Source organism: Neoarius graeffei, chromosome 7, assembly GCF_027579695.1.
Source record: "Neoarius graeffei isolate fNeoGra1 chromosome 7, fNeoGra1.pri, whole genome shotgun sequence".
Lineage (NCBI taxonomy): Eukaryota > Metazoa > Chordata > Actinopteri > Siluriformes > Ariidae > Neoarius > Neoarius graeffei.
In genome coordinates, this window is record NC_083575.1 from 44,096,266 (window position 1) to 44,121,327 (window position 25,062).

Consider the following 25,062-nt stretch of genomic DNA (forward strand, 5'->3'; position numbering starts at 1 on the left):
GTAGAGAGCATGCACACTAGACAGTGTTTATGTAGAGTATACACACTAGACAGCGTTTATGTAGAGAGCATGCACACTAGACAGCGTTTATGTAGAGAGCATGCACACTAGACAGCGTTTATGTAGAGAGCATGCACACGAGACAGCGTTTATGTAGAGAGCATGCACACTAGACAGTGTTTATGTAGAGTATACACACTAGACAGCGTTTATGTAGAGAGCATGCACACTAGACAGCGTTTATGTAGAGTATACACACTAGACAGCGTTTATGTAGAGTATTCACACTAGACAGCGTTTATGTAGAGTATACACACTAGAGAGCGTTTATGTAGAATATACACACTAGACAGCGTTTATGTAGAGCATGCACACTAGACAGCGTTTATGTAGAGTATACACACAAGACAGCGTTTATGTAGAGAACATACACACTAGACAGCGTTTATGTGGAGAGCATGCACACTAGGCAGCGTTTATGTAGAGAGCATGCACACGAGACAGCGTTTATGTAGAGAGCATGCACACGAGACAGCGTTTATGTAGAGAGCATGCACACTAGACAGCGTTTATGTAGAGAGCATGCACACTAGGCAGCGTTTATGTAGAGAGCATGCACACGAGACAGCGTTTATGTAGAGAGCATGCACACGAGACAGCGTTTATGTAGAGAGCATGCACACGAGACAGCGTTTATGTAGAGAGCATGCACACGAGACAGCGTTTATGTAGAGAGCATGCACACTAGACAGTGTTTATGTAGAGTATACACACTAGACAGCGTTTATGTAGAGAGCATGCACACTAGACAGCGTTTATGTAGAGAGCATGCACACTAGACAGCGTTTATGTAGAGAGCATGCACACGAGACAGCGTTTATGTAGAGAGCATGCACACTAGACAGTGTTTATGTAGAGTATACACACTAGACAGCGTTTATGTAGAGAGCATGCACACTAGACAGCGTTTATGTAGAGTATACACACTAGACAGCGTTTATGTAGAGTATTCACACTAGACAGCGTTTATGTAGAGTATACACACTAGAGAGCGTTTATGTAGAATATACACACTAGACAGCGTTTATGTAGAGCATGCACACTAGACAGCGTTTATGTAGAGTATACACACAAGACAGCGTTTATGTAGAGAACATACACACTAGACAGCGTTTATGTGGAGAGCATGCACACTAGACAGCGTTTATGTAGAGAGTATGCACACTAGACAGCGTTTATGTAGAGAGTATGCACACTAGACAGCGTTTATGTAGAGAGTATGTTAGGTACAACCTGTCAACCTCAATTACAATTTCCTATCTCTGTACTGGCCTAATTTAATATTTTAAAGTAATTATTTTTTCGACTAAAATGAATGACTAAACCTGGACTAAAACTCTTTTACTTTTCGTCGACTAAAACTAGACCAAAACTATCAAGGATGGAATTGACTAAAATGTGACTAAAACTAATAAGCATTTCGTCCAAAAGACTAAGACTAAAACTAAATCATAAATGGCTACCAAAAACAACACTGATTACATGTGCATAAGCACTTTTTCACAGAACAATTATTAAAATCTCCTCAGATAAACTTAGGGGCATCAGGGGACAGTGGATCAAGCTTGTGGGAAAGATTAAAAATAACTTCCAGTGCCTTGTCAAAATTTGCCTTTGGGTGTATGTATACGACAGTAAAAAAGATCTGAGGGAACTCCCTGGGCAGATAGAAAGGCCGAAGAGAGACACACAGCAGTTCAATATCAGGGGTACACAAACTGTCTCTCACCACCACTGTCTGACACCACTTGTCCCGAATGAGTAGACAGACCCCGCCCCATGGGTCTTCCTGGTGATTGTAGGGTCCCGGTCAGTCCTAAACACAGAGAAGCTGGGGGCTTCCACCTCGCTGGACGTGATGTTGTCCAACCATGTCTCTGTGATGGCCACGACACAGGAGCTCCGGTACTCGTGCAGATAGCAAATATTCGCTGTCAGCTCGTCAGTTTTCACCTTTAGGGACTGAGTGTTGATGAGCAGAGTGACGAGCAGAGGAAGTTTGTTTTTCAGTCTCCTCAGTCTTTGCCAAATACTCCCTTTAGATCCTCGTTTACGCTTTGTCCAGGTAGTCCGTTTCTTTGAGTTAATTCTGAGATAGTTCGGTATGGAGTTAATTACGGCTGCATGATCTGTAGATGTATGATCATGCATCAGTAGAAGGAATTCTCTGCTATACTGGATTTCACCCGCCATGCCCATAACATGGTCATGGTAGTATCCATAGGCGAGACAAGTGTTTAAAATCACTATAAGCAGTCCAATCGTAGACCAATACTGTAAGCCAAGTCCATGGTTGTTTTCAGTGCAGTGCAGGATTAGACACATCCATACAAAAAAAAAAACCCAAAAGATCAACAACACAACAACTCACAGAAGAATGATCAAACAACAAACAAACAAATAAACAAACAAGTACTAAACGCGAGAGGCAGCTGTTTGCTGATCACTCGACCCTCGCTTGTTTTCTGACCTTGATCACTGTCTCATGTTTTGGCTTTGTTCGCTACCTTAGAGCTGTCTTCCACTGCACATACATTCGTAAGTGCCTGCCTACTCACACGCCTCAGCTGTGGTAGACTCTGCAAATAAAGAACTGGTCTCTGCAGTCACCTGAGGGCTTGTCTTATTTTATATATAAATCTCCAAATACATGTAGGTTAGGCTAATTGGTGGCTCTAAATTGACCGTCGGTGTGAATGTGAGTGTGAATGGTTGTTTGTCTCTATGTGTCAGCCCTGTGATGACCTGGCAACTTGTCCAGGGTGTACCCGACCTCTTGCCCATAGTCAGCTGGGATAGGCTCCAGCTTGCCTGCGACCCTGTACAGGATAAGCAGTTATGGATAATGGATGGATGGACAGATGGATAGCAAGATATATATGTCCATACATTATGGCTGAGAAACCACGACAGCTTGTGCCAATTACACTGGCTCTATCGTACCTCATCTGCATTTCTTTGAACTGTGGGGGAAACCAGAGCACCCGGAGGAAACCCATGCAGACACAGGGAGAACATGCACACTCCACACAGAAAGACCTATTTATTTATTTATTTATTTATTTACTTGTTTGTTTGTTCGTTCATTTGCAAATGGGTGCTAATAATTGTGGAGGGCACTGTGGGTTAGAAAAAAAATCCACCTTTTGGTGAAGTACCTTCATCGCGCACTGATAAAATGAGAAAAATCCAACCTTTAATTGAAATATATTTATTCAGAGAAAAACAAATCCCTCATGAAGTAATAATTATTTTCAATAAAAATACGTGCCACTATTATTAGCAGCCTTGGAAATGATAGTGAACACAAAGTAAATGAAACATGTTTCCTATTTAAATTGTATATTTCTAAGTTGATTGGAGTGTGTAGGAACATTCAAGCTGTAATCCATGACTTCCTGATTAACTGGGGCAAATTTATGAGGTAACACTTAGGCCAAATTCCCTTAGTCATCCATCAACATGGGAAAGATAAGAGAAGACACAAACCAAATGAGGTAGAAGTGTGTTGACCTTCAGATGTCAGGGAATGGTTATAAAAAAAAATAGCTACTCATCTGAAAATGCCCATTTTTACTCTTAGGTCAATAAAAAAAAAATTGGACACCAACTGCAACTGTTGCAAATTTGCCTGGAAGAGGACCCAAGTTTATTTTGTCCCATGTACAGTGAGGAGGAGGGTAAGAGAGGCAAAAATATTCCACAAGGATTACTGTTTGTGAATTACAAGAAAAAGTAAAAGTCTCCAAAACCACCATCAGATGCCACCTCCATGCCAAGAGATTATTTGGCAGGGATGCTCTGGAAACCTTAACAGGGTACATGGCATCATGGACTTCATGAAATGCCAGGACATTTTCAACCAAAATTCGGCTGCCTGGAAACTAAAACTGGGTTGTCATTGGATCTTCCAGCAGGAAAAAGCTCTGAAGCATTTGTCCAAATAAAGACAAAAATGATTAGCTGACCAGAGAATCAAGTTTCTGCCATGGCCATCTCAGTCCCCTGACCTAATAGGCCGTAAGGTGAACCCCGAAAAGTCTTTCAGAAACAAGATTCCGCTCCGACGTCTCCGAACTACATAATATCCAATTCTTAAAAATGGACGTATTATGAAATGATGTCATCAAAAAGTTCTCACCTTGTAATGCTGTCAATTTTTCGCACAAAGGCTTGAAAAAGCGAACTAATGTCATCTGCGCGGAATGATATTTTGGCACCGCGGAATAAGATTTCGCTACAGAACAGGTTCCACGGTTGCTGACGTATCCCCATTTCGTAAACAAGAGACCAACATGGCAGCCGCCACAGTCTCATCTAGCAGCAGTGGAGGAGAGGAAAGTTTGGAAATAACGGCAAAAAGGAGAAAACTTCTTGCACGTAAGCAGTGCTATATGCATATAGCTTCTGTGAAGCACGGAGTGACCCAGGAATTTACCTTCAAACGGTGGAATACATACCAGGACAGTATCCGACAGTGGCTGCAGTTGAGCGGTGAGAACAGGAGAGTAGCCGAAAACTACAAACACTTTAGATTTAGAGTTTGACAAGATACCCGAGGATGCTGCCTTCCACCCTGCATGTTACCGCAGGTTTACGGACAAACTTGCTATTGAACGAGCGGGAAAGCGTATGGTGTGCGAGAAAGAAGGGGGAGATGAAACTCAAGACGCCGCAAGACCCCCCGAAGCTGCCCCCCCCTCCGAAGCTGGCCCCTCAACATCGGGCAGCACTGAGTCTTAGATCCAGGTCAGCACTGCCTATGTCCAGCTCAGGTCCCGTCCTTCCTGCCCTGTGCATTATATGTAAAAAAAAAAAACCCTCAAATTCGTCTTAAAGGGAGGCAAACGACAAAGGGAAGCTCTTTCAAAAGCTGAGACCTTAACAGCAGGTAAGCAAACCCACCCATCCCCCCCCCCCCCCCCCCCCCCCCCCACACACACACACACAAAGGGTCACAATCACTGATCAACCCCCCTGCCCCCACACACACAATGGGTCACTATCACTGATGACTATCTACAGTGCTATCTCCCTCTGCAAGTGTGTTTGCATGCATGGATGTTATTTTTCAATGTTTGTATGCATGTAACATATGTGTGCCTTTATGTGAATATGCTACTGGCAAACTTAAATTCCTATGTGGTAATAAGCATGTCTTTCTGTCTGGCAAGGCAAGTTGCAGACTGCTGCTGAGACTAAAGATGACCACAGTATTCTGGTACACATTAAGGACAAAGACTGTGTGGCTCTGGAGGTGCAGTACCACAAGAGCTGCTACCAGCAGTACACCAGATTTCTGAATGAGCCTGCTAGACAAGAGAAGGACAAGTAAGCCATGTACTAACTTCTCATACATGACCATAGAATGCTACTTGCTACTGTTCAATGTGAAGACAATTAGTCACAGCACTGTGTGTGTGTGTGTGTCTTCCCCCCCCCTCTCTCTTTCTCTGTCACTGACACCTAGGTCATTGCCTGGATGCTGACCCCTGCCTTTTTGCACCATGCCACAGGACTTATATATATATATATATATATATATATATATATATATATATATATATATATATATATATATATATATATATATATATTTGTGTATATATAAATTTGCATTTGTAATGTGTATATATCACTGTTTTGTTGTTTACATTTTCTATTAAAGTTTGCAATTTGCCACATAGTTCTGTTGTATGATGACTCAGTCTTGCATCTTCTTTGTTGCCGCTGCTGCAGGTGCATAGTGCTGCCTAGTGCGTTTACCTACCTCTACTGTGCCGCTGCATAGGTAGTGAATACTTGAATCCCTGCCATTGTGCCTCTGAACTGAGCAATAGAACTGCAATATTATATATAGGTTGTATTATTATTATTATTATTATTATTATTATTATTATTGTGTATTATTATTCCTATGGACTCTTCTCCTTCCTGCACAATTTCTTAAATCTTGATCTGAAATCACACGCATTGCCTATATATTATATATGCCATTTTATGGCTAATCCATGGTGTGTATAGCCCACAATGACGAGTCAATACTCTATTCCATTACTGCCTGTGTAACATTGTAGGTCTGTTTTTCAAGCAAATTGTTTTATGGTTGATCAGTACTTTATAGTTAATAACCTAAGAGAATGAATACATGAATGGTCCTAGTTATAGATCATTACACCATATTTTGTACTATAATAATGGTGATAATAAAAATTATTTTTATTCTAATAATAATATAAACACTTCAATATACCACATATATGCAATATTGTCTTAGTGATGTATTTAAAGCACTATTTAGGACTTAGAAGACATTTCACCCACTTTGGAGGGTGTTTGAGACTTTTTCTACTAATGTGACTGTAATTACGCAAGCTGTCAGCTGATCTGTGGTCAAAAATCGGCAACGCGATTGGTCCAGACCGGTCACGTGATGTCCCAACACGTCATTTTTAGAGGAAAATAGTTCGCCACGCGATTGCTCGGTGCGAGGAATTGACAGGATTATAAGGTGAGAACTTTTTTCGCCACACTTTCTAGTACTCATTCTTAGTTTTAAAATAAATATTTCGTAGTTCGGAGACATCGGAGCGAGATGAAACGAAAACGGGGTTCACCTTACGGCCTATAAACCTCATTGAAAACCTGTGGGGTGACCTGAAGAGGAGACAGCACAAGACAGGGCCTGGGACCCTGGATGATCTAGAGAGACTGAGGTTTTTCTAACCCTATTTACTCCTCTTTACAACGGGTGCCAATAATTGTGCAGGCCACTGTATATACATGCATGGTTCAAACAGGCCAGACAAGCTATGTGACTTATAACAATTTGTTCTACTGGGAGCTTTTTTGTATGCACTTGGTGCTCATAAAAATGTGTTTACACAGCTGGTCATACATGTTATTTGTGCATTTGGAAATATTTTTTTCTTATTTATGTGAACTCAAATGCCTAGCTGCTGTGGAAAGAGCCCTACCATTGGCTATAAGCTTATAATAATATATATATATATATATATATATATATATATATATATATATATATATATATACACAAAACCCCGATTCCAAAAAAGTTGGGACAAAGTACAAATTGTAAATAAAAACGGAATGCAATGATGTGGAAGTTTCAAAGTTCCATATTTTATTCAGAACAGAACATAGATGACATATCAAATGTTTAAACTGAGAAAATGTATAATTCTCATCTCATTATCTCTAGCCGCTTTATCCTTCTACAGGGTCGCAGGCAAGCTGGAGCCTATCCCAGCTGACTACGGGCGAAAGGCGGGGTACACCCTGGACAAGTCGCCAGGTCATCACAGGGCTGACACATAGACACAGACAACCATTCACACTCACATTCACACCTACGGTCAATTTAGAGTCACCAGTTAACCTAACCTGCATGTCTTTGGACTGTGGGGGAAACCGGAGCACCCGGAGGAAACCCACGCGGACACGGGGAGAACATGCAAACTCCACACAGAAAGGCCCTCGCCGGACCCAGGGTTCGAACCCAGGACCTTCTTGCTGTGAGGCGACAGCGCTAACCACTACACCACCGTGCCGCCCAAAATGTATAATTTAAAGAGAAAAATTAGGTGATTTTAAATTTCATGACAACAACACATCTCAAAAAAGTTGGGACAAGGCCATGTTTACCACTATGAGACATCCCCTTTTCTCTTTACAACAGTCTGTAAACGTCTGGGGACTGAGGAGACAAGTTGCTCAAGTTTAGGGATAGGAATGTTAACCCATTCTTGTCTAATGTAGGATTCTAGTTGCTCAACTGTCTTAGGTCTTTTTTGTCGTATCTTCCGTTTTATGATGCGCCAAATGTTTTCTATGGGTGAAAGATCTGGACTGCAGGCTGGCCAGTTCAGTACCCGGACCCTTCTTCTATGCAGCCATGATGCTGTAATTGATGCAGTATGCGGTTTGACATTGTCATGTTGGAAAATGCAAAGTCTTCCCTGAAAGAGACATCGTCTGGATGGGAGCATATGTTGCTCTAGAACCTGGATATACCTTTCAGCATTGATGGTGTCTTTCCAGATGTATAAGCTGCCCATGCCACACGCACTAATGCAACCCCATACCATCAGAGATGCAGGCTTCTGAACTCAGCGCTGATAACAACTCGGGTCGTCCTTCTCCTCTTTAGTCCGAATGACACGGTGTCCCTGATTTCCATAAAGAACTGAAAATTTTGATTCGTCTGACCACAGAACAGTTTTCCACTTTGTCACAGTCCATTTTAAATGAGCCTTGTCCCAGAGAAGAGGTCTGTGCTTCTGGATCATGTTTAGATACGGCTTCTTCTTTGAACTATAGAGTTTTAGCTGGCAACAGCGGATGGCACGGTGAATTGTGTTCACAGATAATGTTCTCTGAAAATATTCCTGAGCCCATTTTGTGATTTCCAATACAGAAGCATGCCTGTATGTGATGCAGTGCCGTCTAAGGGCCCGAAGATCACGAGCACCCAGTATGGTTTTCCGGCCTTGATCCTTACGCAAGCCCTGTGATGACCTGACGACTTGTCCAGGGTGTACCCCGCCTTTCGCCCGTAGTCAGCTAGGATAGGCTCCAGCTTGCCTGCGACCCTGTAGAACAGGATAAAGTGGCTAGAGATAATGAGATGAGATGAGATCCTTACGCACAGAGATTCTTCCAGATTCTCTGAATCTTTTGATGATATTATGCACTGTAGATGATAATATGTTCAAACTCTTTGCAATTTTACACTGTCAAACTCCTTTCTGATATTACTCCACTATTTGTCGGTGCAGAATTAGGGGGATTGGTGATCCTCTTCCCATCTTTACTTCTGAGAGCCACTGCCACTCCAAGATGCTCTTTTTATACCCAGTCATGTTAATGACCTATTGCCAATTGACCTAATGAGTTGCAATTTGGTCCTCCAGCTGTTCCTTTTTTGTACCTTTAACTTTTCCAGCCTCTTATTGCCCCTGTCCCAACTTATTTGAGATGTGTTGCTGTCATGAAATTTCAAATGAGCCAATATTTGGCATGAAATTTCAAAATGTCTCACCTTCGACATTTGATATGTTGTCTATGTTCTATTGTGAATACAATATCAGTTTTTGAGATTTGTAAATTATTGCATTCCGTTTTTATTTACAAATTTGTACTTTGTCCCAACTTTTTTGGAATCGGGGTTGTACATACAGGGCTTGAAATTCGCGGTGGTCCGGTTGCCCGAGGTGACTTAATTTGTCATTTGGCAGGTAATTCCTGTAACTAGCCAGCCCGGCTGGCTAGTTGAAAATAAAAATATATATATGAAGCGAAGATTCAGACACACCGTCAACTAAAGCTGCCACATATTAAGCATGTGCTGTGTCTGTGTTAATTGATGTGTTTATCGGCAGGACGGAAACTACCGAAGAATTCCGAATCATATCGTGTACGAGTCAGGCTGTCGGTTTTTTCACTACTGCGCATGCATATAACGTATCTCGTTGAATATCGCGGTAATCACGTGTAGTATTGGACCAGGTGGGTGGAGCACAGAAGCACGGTAGGCCAGAACTGAGTTCTCAATGAACTATTTATTGCTAGCTTTTCAGCCTTTTATCACTTCCCAGCCACACACACACACACACACACACACACGTTCTGGTTGGGGAGAGCTCCCTTTCTCTGCTCTCCTCTCCTTTTAAAGGGCACAGTCACTGGGGAAGACACACAAACACAGGTTAATCCCCATCAGGTGCAATGATTCCACCACTTACCTTCCCTGACTCCGCCCTCCATTCACAGACCGATGCTTGGCCACGCCCCTGCTGCCACATCACGTTAACAAATTCAATAGATGTGGCCACATTATCGCCCATTTAAACACGTGTGTTTTTTTGTTGTTTACATCTACATCTGCCAAAGCTACGTTGCGATGTGGAATTTTCTGAAAGGTGTACAGAAACCGGCAGAGATGGGGACAAAGCGACCTCGGTCTGAAGAGGAGAAAAAGGCCACCGATAAAGCGTACGAGAAGGAGAAACGACAAAGGACTTATAAGCAAACCTGGGAGCAGGGTAGGCCTTGGCTGCGATATGATTTTTATGGAATAATTAATTTTTTTCAAGTTGATTCCTAGTCAATATGAAGCTCCTAATGCTTTCTCTCTCATAAATGGTTAAATGCAGAAAGCATGTTGGACATATTTTGGGTACTATAGTCATGATAGTAAGTATATTTGTTTTCAATACTCATACACCAAGTTGCCAAGTTTTCCAATATACTAGTATTATTATTTGTTGATATTATATTATATTATATTATGGTGCTCTGTGTTGTTCTCATTTATGTATTTAACAACAGTATCAAAATACTCAGGTCTTGAAATAAATGCACATTAGTCATAAACAATGGTCAAGATGGCGGCGCGCGTGGTTGCAGCGGCTTACGGCTCTCCTTTTCAGTGCTCTTTTTTTGTTTGTTTTTGTATTTCTTTCTTGCTTGTTTGTGCAACATCAGTTCTGCAAACATCCAGTACACCCGCCAGACACTTTTAGCCATCGGTGACCAACATCAGGCATCTGTTTCGAGTGACTTTCTCTTCATGCATAACATCCCAGATGACATAGTGAGACCACCGGGCTCTCCGTGGATTGTTGCCAGGTCTAGGAGGTGGCGCAGATGGAGGTGGGAGAGAAAGCAGAAGCGGGGCCGCAGGTCCGGTGCTATGCTAAGGCTAAGAAAACAACCACACAAGCCACCTCTACTGAGCCTGTATCTCTCCAATGCCAGATCCCTGGTGCATAAAACGGATGATCTGGAATTACAACTCGCTGGAAATCGCTATGTTCAGGACTGCTGTGTTTTAATCATCACAGAAACCTGGCTTCATCCGGAAATACCCGATGCTAGCTTGCAGCTAGCAGGCCGCACTCTTCTCTGCTGGGATAGGAATGTGAACTCCGGTAAGAGCAGAGGGGGAGGGCTCTGTATTTACGTGCATGATAATTGGTGTAACAACGGAACAATTATAGATAAACACTGTTCCCCAGACCTTGAGTATATGTCTGTAAGATGCCGGCCTTTTTTTCTACCGAGAGAGCTAACTGTAGTGATTGTCACAGCTGTGTATATTCCACCTGATGCCAGTGTAAACACAGCGCTCTCTCTCCTGCTGAACACCATTAACAAACAGCAGCGAGCCCACCCTGACGGTGTTCACATAATCGCAGGAGACTTTAATAAGGCCAACTTGAAGACTGTACTGCCGAAGTTTTATCAACATGTTAAGTGTTCCACTAGAGGGGAGAACACTCTGGATCATGTTTACTCCAACATCAAGCATGCGTACAGAGCCATACCCCTCCCCCACCTCGGCCAGTCAGACCATCTTTCCCTCCTGCTCTCCCCAGCCTACACCCCCCTCAAATGCAGAGCCAGGCCCACCACAAGGACTATCACAACCTGGCCTGACAACGCACTCTCCAAACTACAGGACTGCTTTAAACAGACAGATTGGGACTTATTTGAACACCAGGAGCTGGAGACATTCACAGGAACGGTGCTGGACTATATCAAGTTCTGCATCGGGAATGTGACGGTGGATAAAAACATCCGGGTCTTCCCAAACCAGAAACCCTGGATGACCAGCCAGGTCTGCTCACTCCTCAGGGCTCGCGATGCTGCCTTCAGGTCAGATGATAGAGCTCTGTACAGAGCTGCTTGAGCTGATCTGAAAAGAGGAATAAATAAAGCCAAGGCGGACCACAGGCTGCGCATAGAGTCCCACCTGTCCAGCAACAACACACGGGAGGTGTGGCAGGGCATTCAGGACATCACAAACTTCAGAGACTGTGATGTGCCAACAGGAGACTGGAGTGCGCTGCTAGCAGAGGAGCTAAATCGCTTCTTTGCTCACTTTGAAACATCTCAGCAGCACTCATCTGCTCCTACCCTGCCCCCACCACCACACAGTTCCTACACCACTCCTTTCACTGTACAGGAGCACAATGTCAGACAGGTGCTCCTGGCAGTGAACCCCAAGAAAGCTGCCAGCCCAGATGGTGTACCTGGTAAGGTGCTCAGAGCGTGTGCCCACCAGCTCGCCCCTACCTTCACCAGGATCTTTAACCTCTCCCTGGCTCAGGCAGTCATCCCGCCCTGCCTAAAATCTGCAACAATAATCCCAGTGCCGAAGAAGTCTCCCGTCACCAGCCTGAATGATTACCGTCCTGTGGCCCTCACCCCAGTAATCATGAAGTGCTTCGAGAGACTAGTTCTTCAGCATATCAAGGACCACCTCCCCCCAGACTTCGACCCCTACCAGTTTGCATATCACACAAACAGATCCACAGAGGACGCCATTGCCGTAGCTCTCCACTCTGCGCTAAATCACCTGGAGCAGTAGCAGAGCTACGTCCGCATACTCTTTGTGGATTACAGTTCAGCTTTTAATACAATAATCCCGGACATCCTTATTAGAAAACTGGACACTCTCGGCCTCCCCCCCCTCACATGTGCCTGGTTAAAGGACTTTCTTACTAACCGGCCCCAGACTGTGAGACTTGGCCCCCACTTCTCCTCCACCCGCACGTTGAGCACCGGCTCTCCACAGGGCTGTGTGCTGAGCCCCCTCCTGTACTGCCTCTACACCCACGACTGTAGTCCGACCCACAACAACAACAACCTTATCGTCAAGTTTGCTAATGACACCACAGTGGTCAGACTTATCTCAAAGGGAGACGAGGCAGCCTACAGAGAGGAGGTCCTGAAGTTGGCAGCCTGGTGTTCAGAAAATAACCTCGCTCTGAACACCAAGAAAACCAAAGAGCTCATTGTTGACTTCAGGAAGCACAGCACTGACCTAGCCCCCCTCTACATCAACAACGTGTATGTGGAGAGGGTCCACACCTTCCAGTTTCTCGGTGTCCTCATCTCCGCTGACATCTCCTGGTCAGCAAACATTACAGCAGTCATTAAGAAGGCTCAGCAGCAGCTACACTTCCTGAGAGTCCTCAGGAAGTACAACTTAAGCTCCAACCTGCTGCTGACTTTCTACCGCTCATCCATCGAGAGCCTGCTGACATACTGTATTACAGTATGGTACGGCAGCTGCACTGCTGCAGACAGGGAGAGGCTCCAGAGGGTAGTTAAGGCAGCACAGAAGATCATTGGCTGCCCTCTCCCCTCCCTGATGGACATTTACACCTCCCGCTGCCTTAGCAGAGCTAAGAATATTATCAAGGACAGCTCCCACCCTGGCTTTGATCTGTTCAACCTGTTGCCCTCAGTGAGGCGCTACAGGTGCATCAGGACAAAGACAAATCGATTAAAAAACAGCTTCTTTCCAAAAGCCATAACCGCCCTGAACTCGGATATGCTCTGACTTTATAGTCTATTTATTTTACTATTGTTACATGCTCTAGGGAGGCATGAACAATCAAAAAAAAGGGTGGTGACATAAACCCAAAACGCAAGACAACATAAGGTAAAAAAAGGTGAAATTTATTTACAAGAATACTTAACAAAAGGTAATAGAAAAAAACAGAATGCAAAGTCCAACAAGGAGGGTGGCAGCCCCAGGAGCCAACCCTCCAACCAAGCAGACAGACGCGAAATGGCAAGGCGAGCGTACAAAAACCCCAAAACCCTCTCTCCCCCCTAACAGGTAGAAGCACAGGTTTATATAGGCCTTCCTCAAGTAGAAACAGGTGAAAGGAGGAGGAGCCAACACAAACTGCTACACCTGAGGAGAGAGAAAGACACACACAAGAAAGGAGAAACATGCACACATACAAACACAGGAGGCGTAATACGTAACACCCCCACCACCAAAAGTTCAACCTACTATAGGTTGAACAAAAAACTGCCATATACATATACATTATATGGTACTAGAATAAACACTGACACTACAAATCCACACTAAATGCGGGACAAAGCATCTGCCAAGACATTATCCTTGCCCTTCTTATACTGGATATCCAGGTTGAAACCTTGTAAATACAGAGACCAACGCATCAGTCTCTGGTTTGTGTTCTGCATCCTGGATAGAAAAACAAGAGGATTATGGTCAGTAAAAACAATCAAAGGAACTGTGGTTGACCCAACATACACCTCAAAATGTTGTAAAGCAAGCAACAGAGCTAGAGCTTCTTTTTCGATTGTGCTATAATGAAGTTGATGTTTAGAAAACTTCTTTGAAAAATACGAAATGGGGTGATCAATTCCATTCGAATCTTCCTGTAAAAGAACAGCTCCAGCACCTGTGGCACTGGCGTCAACCTCCAGTTTGAAAGGCAGCTGGAAATTGGGAGCAGCCAATACTGGCGCACTACACAACAAAGCCTTTGCATTTTTAAATGCCAACTCACAATCCTGAGACCACTCAAAGTCACAACCATGTTTTAACAAATTTGTCAAAGGAAGAACGACATCAGAAAAATTTCGGCAGAAACCACGGTAGTAGCCTGCCATGCCCAAGAACCTGCGCAGCTCCCTCCTCGTGGTTGGTATGGGAAACTGTACAATAGCCAACACCTTGGCCTCTAAAGGGCGAACTTGACCCTGGCCAACTTGTTTCCCCAAGTAGGTGACAGTAGCCTTCCCAAACTCGCACTTGGCAAGATTCAAAGTTAGAAACGCATCCCTCAACCGCGCAAAGACGATACGAACATCTTCCAAATGTTCAGCCCATGACGATGAATAAATGATGACGTCATCCAAATATGCTTCACAATTAGAAACTCCAGCAAGCACTTTATTCATCAAACGCTGGAAGGTAGAGGGCGCATTCTTTAAACCAAACGCCATTACAGAATACTGCAGGAAACTGTCTGATGTAACAAAGGCAGAAATTTCAGCAGCTCTGGGTGTCAGCGGTACTTGCCAGTACCCCTTCAAAAGGTCTAATTTGGTAACAAACGAAGCCGAACCCACCCTATCAACACAGTCTTCCATGCATGGTAATGGAAATGAATCGGACTTGGTAACGGCATTAACCTTCCTATAGTCCGTGCAAAAACGATATGTACCGTCCGGCTTTGGGACTAAAAGACAGGGCGAACTCCACGCACTAAAACTTGGCTGAGCTAAACCATGTTCAACTAAATAGGCCACTTCGGACTTCATGATTGCACGTTTAGATGGATTTACCCGATATGGATGTTGCTTAATCAGCGCATAGCCTTGCGTATCGATGTCATGGCTCGCACATTCGTTAAAGACGGCACATCAGAGAACAACTCAGGAAACTGTAAAATAAGATGTTGCATGTCAGTTGCATAAGACACGGGCAAATAAGACAAAAATGAAGGCAAGTCTTTCAAAATCTCAGAATTTTTAAAGCGAGCGCAAAACACTGGCACATCGCCGAAATTGAGGCCATCCTCTTCCGGCAGAGGCGCTACTGCTGACACTGTTGCGACAGTTACCGGAGAATCACTGCTCTCACCTTCTCGTGTCACATAGGGTTTCAACATATTGATGTGACACACACGCGTTTTCCGCCCTCTGTCAGGCGTTTTTACTACATGATCAGTTTCACTGAGTTTTCTGTCAATCTCATAAGGGCCAAAGAATTTGGCGGACAGTGACGAACCAAGCACGGACAATAAAACCAACACTTTATCCCTTTTTACAAAAGAGCGCTGCACAGCCTTGCGATCAAAGCGTTTTTTCATTTTTCTCTGCGCCGAGGACAAAGCCTCCCGAGCGCACTCGCAAGCTCTGTGCAGTCGTTCTCGAAATGAACTCACGTAGTCAAGAATGTTACATTTCTTATTAGACTCTTCCGACTCCCAATTTTCTTTAAGCAGTTTCAGAGGACCGCGAACTGTATGACCAAACACAAGGTCTGCTGGACTGAAACCAAGAGATTCTTGTGTCGTTTCACGAACAGCGAACAAAAGCAAAGAAACTCCCTCATCCCATTCTTTCTCAGATTCGAAGCAATAAGTACGCAGCATTGACTTTAGAGTTTGATGGAATCTTTCTAGCGCGCCCTGGGACTCTGGATGATACGCACTAGATACTGCGTGCTTGATAAACAGCTCATGCAGCACCTGTTTGAATAAACGAGAGAGGAAATTAGAACCTTGGTCAGTCTGAATTACTTTTGGGAGACCAGACATAGAGAAAAATCGCAGAAGGGCCTTTACAATAGGCTTGGCCTTCAACGAACGCAAGAGGAAAGCCTCGGGATACCGAGTGGCAACACACATTATGGTTAACAAAAACCGGTTCCCAGACTTGGTCTTGGGCAAGGGCCCAACACAATCTAAAATTACCCGTTCAAAAGGTTCGCCAATAACTAGAATTGGACAAAGTGGCGGTGGGGAAATGCACTGATTAGGCTTTCCAACAACCTAACACTTATAACATGAGCGACAATGTTTAACAACATCAGCCTTCATACCAGGCCAAAAGAAGTAACGCAAAACACGATTATACGTCTTTGTTATACCTAAATGGCCTGCAAAGTCGTGATCATGTCCGAGTGTCAACACATGTAACCAATATTTTGCAGGAACAACTAACTGGTGGACAGAATCAAAGTCTCCGTCTGCAAGATGTGATGGAATCCACTTTCGTTTTAGCAGACCATCTTCCCAATAAAAACCAACAGACATGCTATCCAAATCATTCTTGCTAACAGCAGCATCCCAGCACTTGGCCAAATTAGGGTCTTTCGCCTGCTCCAGCTTAATTAACTCCTTATCCACAGAGAGCGACAAGTCACCCTCCACAGGAGTTGGGAGCGGCTCAGACACAACAGTAACTGATTGGCTGCTGGAAGAAGACTCAAGTAAACCATCCGACATGAACGTATCAGACAGATCAACAGCCTCACCATATTTCCGAGCCTGAGCTCGAGTAACGACACAAGCTGGAAACACCTGAGCAAGGCTTTGATCAGAATCACAATCAGACAGAATCGATGGACTAGCGGTCACCTCAGGAAGTAGCACTTTCCCACCCGCTAAATCATTCCCCAAAATAAAATCAACATCCTTCACAGGAAGTTTAGAGCGAATGCCCACTTTGACAGGACCCGACACTAAATCATGAACAATATGCACATTATGCAATGGAACAGACGTAATTCCCAGCTCAATTCCCTGAACCAAGACATCGGAGCCACAATACGTGAGGTCAGAAAAAGGAAGCACGGAGTCACAAATAAAGGACTGGGCGGCACCAGTATCTCGCAAAACTCTAATTGGGATCTGATCTCCCTCCCGACCAGTGAGAGAGACCAATCCCTTTAAAATAAACAGATCGTACAGAGAAGAGGTAGCGTCATCTGCACTCTGGACATGCACAAAGCCCCAGCTTTTTTGCTGTGTCTGTGGAGACCGTTTTCGTTTTTGCAACACAGGACACACTGCAATAAGATGGCCAGACTCGTGGCAATAGAAACACTCACGCGTTTCAGTCGTAGGCGAGATCTTGCTGGCAGTATTTCCATTACCACTGTCAGATCGTCTAAAGACTCGCTTCGGACTAGAAGGCTGAGATTGAACGCGACGGGAGGAGTTAAAAACAGACTTATGTGTCAACGCATATTTGTCAGCACAGACAGCGGCCTGTGACAAAGTTGTAACGTTCCTTTCATTGATATACGTAGCGATTGAATCTGACACACAGTTTTTAAATTCCTCCAATAGAATCATCTCGCGAAGCTGATCTTTAGTCTGGATTTGCAAGGACGAACACCAGCGATTAAACAAGTTCTTCTTTTCTCTTGCAAACTCCACGAACGTCAAGTTGTCTAATTTTTTTAAGCCACGAAATTTCTGTCTATATGCCTCTGGAACTAGTTCGTAGGCACGCAAAATTGCAGTTTTAACAATCGCATAATCAGAACTCTGATCAACAGTTAGAGCAGAATAAACGTCTTTAGCCTTTCCAGTCAACACGCATTGCAGCAACAGTGTCCACACAGCAGAAGGCCATTGTAATGTTGTTGCAACGCGTTCAAAGTGTGCGAAATATTTTTCAACTTCGGCTTCACTAAAAGTTGGTACCATTCGAATATTTCTGGTTACATCGAAAGCAAAATCACGTTGAAGAGTAGGGGGAGAAACAACGGCAGCTTGAGAACCACCAGCAGGTAAAGTCACCTGCACAGGCCGTACAGGAGACGACTGAACAGAGTGTGGAGGAGAAGCAGGAGGAGGAACTAGCGGAGCGCTGGGCTGCCTTGCAGCCAACTCTAATCGAAGCTTTTCCAATAGGAACTCACGCTCCGCTTGTTCTCTCTGGCGTTGAAAGTCTCTTTGTCTTTCTTTCTCCACAGCCTCCTGTTCCAACTTTTTAAGGTCCAACTCACGATCGACTTCCAGTCGTCTGAGTTGGACTTTATTATCAAGCTCGAGTTTAAGAGCGCGCGCCTCACAGTCGGCACGAAACTTTTCTAAACTTCCCCCACGCAACTGAGAACCAGGTGTACCAAATGTTCGTGATGGAGAGGGAGGGGCACTAGAACCTTTAATAAAAACTCCTTGCTCGATTAATGCCTTTTCCACAGCCGAAAATAACGCGTCTTTTAATCTTTTGTCGTCACTACTGACGTGCACAGAATAATGGTCCGCGATTTCCAACAGCTGATCTTTCGTACATTTTAATAAAACATCCCTTGAAGGATTGTCACGAAATTCTTCTAATGAAGACATGGTTTCAAATCAGAACAAAGAACCACAAAATTACGACACAAACTCTTTGCAATATTCCGAAATTAAATCTACAAAAATAATAATACTAACAGGGCCGTCACCACCAACTGAAAAAACAAATGCACGAAATGAAACAAATGAAACGAAATCAAAACCACTAGTGCGAATTTACCCAACCAACCTTAAACAGCCAAGGCACGACTACGGAAACTCTAGTCCTACCTGCCTACCCAAGAAAATACTAACTAACCTCATCTAGTCTTCAGAGGCGTACCAATTGAAGGCGACTTTAAACGCTTAACGCATAGAAGCTGAATCAACTTGATCCAACTCCTTGCAGCGTACCTCCCCCCGGAATAACCTCCAAAACAGAAAACAAAGAAAATAAAAATAGTACTCCGATGGAAGGATTTCAAAACCCAGCTGGAGCACACTACCTTACCAGAGTTCCCAAAATACGAGCAGTTGGTTCCTCCACACACACAAAAAAACAAAAACGGACAAACGCCCAATTGATAAATTGGGTGTATAAAACGAATCTCCAATTGATAAATTGGGTTTTGGACGAGCCCCCAATTGTTACATGCTCTAGGGAGGCATGAACAATCAAAAAAAAGGGTGGTGACATAAACCCAAAACGCAAGACAACATAAGGTAAAAAAAGGTGAAATTTATTTACAAGAATACTTAACAAAAAGTAATAGAAAAAAACAGAATGCAAAGTCCAACAAGGAGGGTGGCAGCCCCAGGAGCCAACCCTCCAACCAAGCAGACAGACGCGAAATGGCAAGGCGAGCGTACAAAAACCCCAAAACCCTCTCTCCCCCCTAACAGGTAGAAGCACAGGTTTATATAGGCCTTCCTCAAGTAGAAACAGGTGAAAGGAGGAGGAGCCAACACAAACTGCTACACCTGAGGAGAGAGAAAGACACACACAAGAAAGGAGAAACATGCACACATACAAACACAGGAGGCGTAATACATAACACTATTTTACTAATTTATAATGTGCAGTACTTTATAAGGTAACTCTTTATGCAATACTTTTATAATGTGCAATACCTCACTCCATAATGTGAAACGCAACACATTCACCTCAGGACTGTGCACCTTACACACAACACATACACCTCAGGACTGTGCACCTTACACACAGCACATACACCTCAAGTCTGTGCACCTTACCTTACCTTGCAATACTTCATAATGTGTAATATTTTATCTTAAAATGTGACTCTTTCGTGCAATAATTTATAATGTGACTGTCTCTGTGCAATACTTTATATGTGCAATACCTCACTCCATAATGTGTAACACAACACATACACCTCAGACTGTGCAGCTTACCCCCCTTTTTTTCCTCCCACCTTCCTCTCTCTCTCTCTCTCTCTCCACGCTGTTTGCACTGTTATTGGAGATGCTTTAAATCTCATTGTACATGTGTATAGTGACAATAAAGGCATTCTATTCTAACTACTCTCTTTTGCGTTATTTTTGACAGAAGTAAAATTCATACATGACAAATTTTGGCTAGTTGATTTTCTGTTTGGCTAGTTACTTTGGAAGGTAACTAGTCTGGCTGGCTGGTGAAAAAAATATATGAATTTCTAGGCCTGATAGATTAGATTAGATTAGATTAGATTAGATTAGATTAGATTAGATTAGATTAGATTAGATAAAACTTTATTGATCCCTTTGGTGGGTTCCCTCAGGAAAATTAAGATTCCAGCATCATCATTACAGATAAACAGAGAAAAGAAATAGAGAAAACTTCTAGATAAATTAAAATAAATTAAGTATTTACATATACAGTACAAATATATAAAAAGAATAAGATATGGGGAAGAGAGGAAGGGGGGGAAGGAGGGGGAAAAAGTTGGGGGGGGGGGGGGGGCGGTAGGAGAGATATTGCACTTTATATTGCACATTGTCCGGTATTGCTTATTGTTAGGCTAGGCTACTGATCCTTCCCGTCCTCTGTCCTCCTGTTACCCCCCTCCCCCCAGAGAGGAGTTGTACAGTCTGATGGCATGAGGGACAAAGAGGTTTTTGAGTCTGTTTGTCCTGCACTTGGGAAGGAGCATTCTGTCACTGAACAGGCTCCTCTGGTTGCTGATGACGGTGTGCAGAGGGTGACTGGCATCGTTTATGATGTTCAATAGTTTGTCCATAGACCTCTTCTCTGCCACCATCACCAGAGAGTTCAGCTTCATGCCGACCAACAGAGCTGGTCCGCCTGATCAGTTTGTCCAGCCTGGATGTGTCCTTCTTGGATGTGCTGCCCCCCCAGCACACCACGGTGTAAAACAGGATACTGGCGACCACAGACTGATAGAACATCCACAGGAGTTTCCTGCAGATGTTAAAGGACCGCAGCCTCCTAAGGAAGTATAGCGTGCTCTGTCCCTTCCTATATAAGTGTTTGGTGTTGCAAGTCCAGTCCAGCTTGCTGTCCAGCCACGGCCCGAGGTACTTGTAGGAATCCACAGCCTCCACCTCGACTCCCTTGATCAGAACTGGTCGTGACCTTGGTCTGGACCTCCCAAAGTCAATGACCAGCTCCTTGGTCTTCGAGGTGTTGAGCTGCAGATGGTTCCTGTTGCACCACACAGCAAAGTCCCTCACCAGGCTCCTATACTCCTTTTCTCTGTTGTCAGTGATACACCCATCATCGGCAAACTTCTGAATGTGACGCAGCTCCGAGTTGTAGCAGAAGTCCGTGGTGTACAGGGTGAAGAGAAGAGGGGCCAGCACCATGCCCTGGGGTGCTCTGGTGCTGCTAATCACAGTGTCAGATGTGATGTCCTTCAGCCTGACGTACTGCAGCCTGTCAGTGAGGTAGCTGGAGATCCAGGTGACCAGGCAGGGGTCCACTCGAATCCTGTTCAGTTTGTCCTGAAGCAATAGGGGCTGGATGGTGTTGAAGGCACTCGAGAAGTCCAAGAAGAGGATCCTCACTGTGCCATTTCCCTTATCCAGATGCGAGTGGGCTCGGTGTAGCAGGTAGAGGATAGCGTCTTCCACACCGACACCTGCCCGGTACGCAAACTGCAGACAGTCCTGGGCATGTTGTACCTGGGGTCTGAGGAGGCTGAGGAAGAGTCGCTCCAATGTCTTCATCAGATGTGAAGTGAGTGCCACCGGTTGGAAGTTGTTCAGCTCGCTGGGCCGATTCTTTTTGGGAACTGGAACGATACATGATGTCTTCCAGAGGGTGGGCACTCTCCCCAGCTGCAGGCTAAGGTTGAAGATGCGTTGGAGTGGTTCACCCAGTTCAGCAGCACAGGTCTTCAGTAGTCGGGGACACACCTTGTCCGGGCCTGCTGCTTTCCTGGGGTGAAGCTTCCTCAGTTGACCTCTGACCTGGTCTGCAGTAATGCATGGAGGAGTCTGTGTTGAGGTGGGGAGGAGGGGGGGAGGGGGCTACTGTGATGACTGGGGGGTGGTATGTTGAGGGAAGAAGGAGAGATGGCTGCAGTGAGGGAGAGGGTGGGGGGACGTGGGCTGGTTGAACCAATTGAAAAAGTCATTCAACTCAAGCCCTGTCCACACGGCAACGGATTCACGTGAATCTGATAAAATTGTTTATCATTTCGGCCTGGCGTCCACACGACACCGGCGTTTTGGGTGCCCCAAAACGAAATCTTTTGAGAACGGGTTCCAGAGTGAAAAAATCTGGCAACGGCGCCGTTGCGAAGTCATCTGGATGAGTAGAACGGATTTGTTTACGATGACGTCACAACCACATGACTGTCAGTGCTTCACGCTGGGTAGAAGTGTAACGAACTCAATGCGAGTTGTCAACAAATCCTATAACTTGGTTCATGAAACGCGCTTACAAAATATTTTCACTGTGAATATTTATTGTGTAATGGTGCAAAGTGAGAGAGAGAGAGAGAGAGAGAGAGAGAGAGAGAGAGAGAATAGCCCTAAGGGCAGAGTCTTTAGTCCAAACACTGCGGAAGCAGTACCAAACTGCGCACCGCCCGTGCGCTTTCCAAAAACAAAAACAATCCCACCAGCAAACATAGGAAAAAAAAAGGAGCGATCTCACCTCTTCAGATGTTGGTTTAAGTCCGAAAATAACTTCCTCAAAAAGGGCGTAGAAGAACAAAGTAATCCATCAATGTGTAACATTCAATTTATTCCAGACCATTAAAGAATTCTGGAGGATATCAGAATGTTGGCATACTGGCTTCCATCTACCCCCATTCATTCCTCTTTCCGCGTCTTTCGTTTTACGCTACTGATTAATAATCAAAACTTTGTGGCTGATGCTACAGAAGAAGGGGTTTATGCGCATACGTCTACTTCTATTGTTCTGGTGTCTCCGATGGGACTGTCTTACAGCGCACGTAGTGGTGTGGCATGTGTATTGCATCGTTTTCAGCAAGCGTTGCGTTGCCATATGAACCTGAAATTTTACTGATCCGTTGCCCATGTGGACGCGATATTTAAAAAAAAAAAATCTCGTTGCCGTTGTCGTGTGGATGTAGCCTCATTCGCCCTCTCCACTGTCCCCTCAACAACTCTGGTCTTTGTATTGTGGCCTGTGATGGTTTTCACACCTTCCCAGACTTTCCTCATGCTGTTCTCCTTCAGCTTCTGCTCCACCTTTCTCCTGTAGCTGTCCTTAGCTTCCCTCATGCAGCATTTCACCTCCTGCTGTGCTGCTTTCATCGCCTCCCTATCCCTGGGATAAAACTGGGAATGATTATAGTTCTTAGAATGCTATTTTGAAGGACTTTTTTCACTCCTGCTTCAGAGTAGGCACTCTCCCAGCACAAGAGGAACCATGAATGATGTAAGTGTACAGTTATTGGTCCAGATGATGAGTTGAAACAATGCAGGCTGTATGCAGCACTGCCAACCTCCAGTTTTAAAAATCTGTGTACAACATACCACCTCCTAATGTTAGCATTAAAAAATTAATTAATTAATTAGTTAGTTAGTTAGTTAGTTAGTTAGTTAGTTAGTTAGTTGATTGATTGATTGATTGATTGATTGATTGATTGATTGATTGATTGATTAAAAACCACAGCAGGGCTTGACATCAACTTTTAAACTCACTTGCCCTGGGGGGCAGGTGGGGGTTAATTTTCACTTGCCCCCTAATATTATTACTTGCCCCCTATTTTGTGAGTACTACTTTTTTTTAGGAAAACCATAGAATAGTTGTGAATTTCAACATAAAATGGACATCACACATTGAGTTTGGTTATTGATTAAGTTTATTATTATGTTTGGTTATTTGGTTACTTTTACTTGTAATGGACATTAACAATTTTATCCAAAATAGTTTTTCCTGCCTTAGTCGATTTATTTCCATTTCACATGCATGCAGCTGTTGTAAAGTTAAGTGTGTTTGTGTAGAACTCTCTGACTGTAGGTTCGTTACTCGATAATGTAGAAATCATAAAATAGAAATCTATAAAAATTTTTGTATGAAGAAAACAATAGGGTGCCAAGACTTTTGAACAGTACTGTGTTTGAGAATATTCATCTCATCTCATTATCTCTAGCCGCTTTATCCTGTTCTACAGGGTCACAGGCAAGCTGGAGCCTATCTCAGCTGACTATGGGCGAAAGGCAGGGTACACCCTGGACAAGTCGCCAGGTCATCACAGGGCTGACACATAGACTAGAGCATGACACGGGAGTGGATTTTCACTCCCATCCCATCTTGCTCCCAGAGAAAAAAATCCCATCCCGTCCCAATCCCATGGCGGAGTAAAAAGACAAATCCCATCCCGTCCCACTCCTCTAGAATGATTCCCAATCCCATCCCGCTCCCACTCAAAATGACTCCCACTCCCATCCCACTCCCGTTTTTTTTTTTTAAATAAGTTAAGTCATTCAGACAGTTAATGGTTTTTGTTTTTAGATGTTTTTCATCCAGTTTCATCAGTTTATCATGGGTGTAATCCATGGTTACATATCCAAACAAAAATAGGCAGCCGTGGGCTAGGGAGTTGGTCTTTAGATCAGAGGGTTGCTGGTTCAAATCCTGCCCTTACCATGGCTTAAGTGCCCTTGAGCAAAGCACTTAACCCCACATTGCTCCAGGTTGTAATCAATACCCTGTAGTAACTAAGTTGCTTTGGATAAAAAAAGCATCAGCTTAGTGTAATGTAATAATGCATTGTAAATACCTGTAGTCGTTTGAGATGGAGGCCAGTTAAACCAACACAGTACATTGGTCACACCGTATCTATTTATGTCCATCTTAATTAAATTAATCCCAACATGTTGCAAAAATGTAGCATTTTTATTTGGTTCCCTTAAAGCATTAACATTGAAGTACCAATCTTAGATTGGTGTAATAAAAAAGTGCAAAGTG

The 25,062-nt window shown here is 44.0% G+C and overlaps 1 protein-coding gene and 1 long non-coding RNA gene across 3 annotated transcripts in view; one reads left to right on the plus strand and one right to left on the minus strand.

The window, feature by feature from the left end:
* The window catches only part of gfra4a (GDNF family receptor alpha 4a), a 273,181-nt gene that overhangs the window by 138,423 nt on the left and 109,696 nt on the right, over positions 1-25,062 (minus strand). The window lies entirely within an intron of this gene.
* Positions 4,804-5,591, plus strand: LOC132888625 (uncharacterized). The gene is made up of 3 exons (XR_009654959.1): positions 4,804-4,951; positions 5,235-5,391; positions 5,531-5,591. It is a non-coding gene; the product is annotated as an uncharacterized LOC132888625 (long non-coding RNA).